This window comes from Otolemur garnettii, unplaced genomic scaffold, assembly GCF_000181295.1.
Source record: "Otolemur garnettii isolate 467f Iridium unplaced genomic scaffold, OtoGar3 scaffold00101, whole genome shotgun sequence".
Taxonomy (NCBI): domain Eukaryota; kingdom Metazoa; phylum Chordata; class Mammalia; order Primates; family Galagidae; genus Otolemur; species Otolemur garnettii.
Window position 1 is genome coordinate 7,099,574 of NW_003852496.1, and position 2,026 is coordinate 7,101,599.

Sequence of the window (2,026 nt, forward strand, 5' to 3'; positions counted from 1 at the left end):
GGCAGGTGGATTGTTTGAGGCCCAGAGCGAGACCCTGTCTCTAAAAATAGCTGGGCGTTGTGGTGGGTGCCCGTAGTCCCAGCTACTTGGGAGGCTTGTGGCAAGAGAATCGCTTCAGCCCAAGAGATTGAGGTTGCTGTGAGCTGCGATGCTACAGCACTCTACTGAGGGTGAAAAAGTGAGCCTCTGTCTCAAGGAAAAAAAAGAACTTTTACTACTGAAGGTGGCTCCAAGTTGTACATGCTGAGCAGCGAGTTTGATAGTGGTTACGAATCAAAACAGTGTATCTTGTATTAACTCATTTATCCTCATGTCAACCCTGTAAGGCAAGTACTATTGTTATTCTATCTTTACAAATGAGGAAACAGTCTCAAAGAGGTTAAGTCACTTGCCTGAAGTCAGGCATCTAGTTAAGTGATGGAGCCAGGATTCAAACTCACACGTTTGAATGGTCTGAACGCAGCCTCCGTGCTCTGCCAACAGCTGAGCATGCTGGAGGTGCTCAGTAAACGGTCGCTGCCAGTGTCCATGTTACTCCCGTTTGATACCTGTCTCTTGGAGTTATGAATCTTCTACTCATTGTCCTCTAAAAATAACAATTGACTAAACAAAGCCTGGCAAAGAGGGGAGGATCTTCCTGATTTCTGGCCAGAATTCCTTAAAACACTGTTTCAGAACTTCCAGCTGTCTCTCACGACAAGTCTGAGTCCTAAAAGAGAGCTTCCAACCCGATCTAGAGTCCTGGCATCTAGTCCTCACATTCTCCTTCATTAGCCCACAGCCTTGGAAAAAGCTTTGGATCAAATCCCAGGTCAGCTCTACCACAAATTAGCCCAGTGATGTTGGGCTCTATTTTTTTATTATCATTATTTCGGGTTAGTATGAGGGCACATAAGATTAGGTTACGTTGTGTGCATTTGTAAGGTAAAGTCCAAGTTGTAGTTGAGTCCTTCAACCAGGAGGTGTGCCATATACCCTACATTGTACCTGTTAGGTGGGAGCTTACCAAGCCCCCCACCCTGCCCCCTTCTTGAATTTAATTGTGGGTCTGTAGTTGTTGGTCTGCTAGTTTCAACTTAGTCCTGAGTACATGGGATGCTTGCTTTTTCTGTTGAGATACTTTACTCAGGAGAATGTTCTCCAAATCCATCCAGGTAAATACAAAACGTTGGGCTCTATCTTAAGGAGCTGATGGTTGAGTTTCCTCACTGTGCTCCAGAATGATCAGTTTCCAGGAGACAGGAGACAAAAGTGGCTTGGCGAGATGGTGAACACAGGCTCAGTGCCTGTAGCTCAAGCAGCTAAGGTGCCAGCCACAGACACCTGAGCTGGCAGGTTTGAATGTAGCCCAGGCCTGCCAAACAACAATGACAACTACAACCAAAAAATAGCCGGGCATTGTGGCAGGCACCTGGAGTCCCAGCTACTTGGGATGCTGAGGCAAGAGAATCACTTAAGCCTAGGAGTTGGAGGTTGCTTTGAAATGTGATGCCACAGCACTCTACCTAGGGCAACAGCCTGAGGCTCTGTCTCAAAAAAAATAAAAAAGGTGAACACGGGTGAGCCCAACACTGGTGGCTGCCTCTGCTCATAAGTGTAGTGATACCAAAGCCCTCGTGGGCCCCAGATGAGAGTCAGAGTGGCCATGTGCTCCGTGAGGTTCTTCCATGCTCTGTCACGTGAGCAGAACCTCTGAGGAACCCCAAGTACTCCTGTAGCTCCCTGGAGGTTGCCAAGGTCTCCACGGCCAGAGTCCTGGGCCGCAGCTCAAGATGAGTTGTGGACTCCTTCCTCCTCCTTGGAGTTGCTAGTGGCAGTGAGGCTACATGCCCCACGTCCCACCTGAGCCCCTGCCCCTCCCTGCCCTCCTGTGTCCCAGCACTGGTGGTCACTCTAACTAAAAAATTTCTGCAATGAACTGCAAGAAGTGTAGGGGCTCGGCGCCTGTGGCTCAAGCGGCTAAGGCACCAGCCACATACACCTAAGGTGGCGGGTTCGAATCCCCAGCCCAGGCCCGCCAAACAAC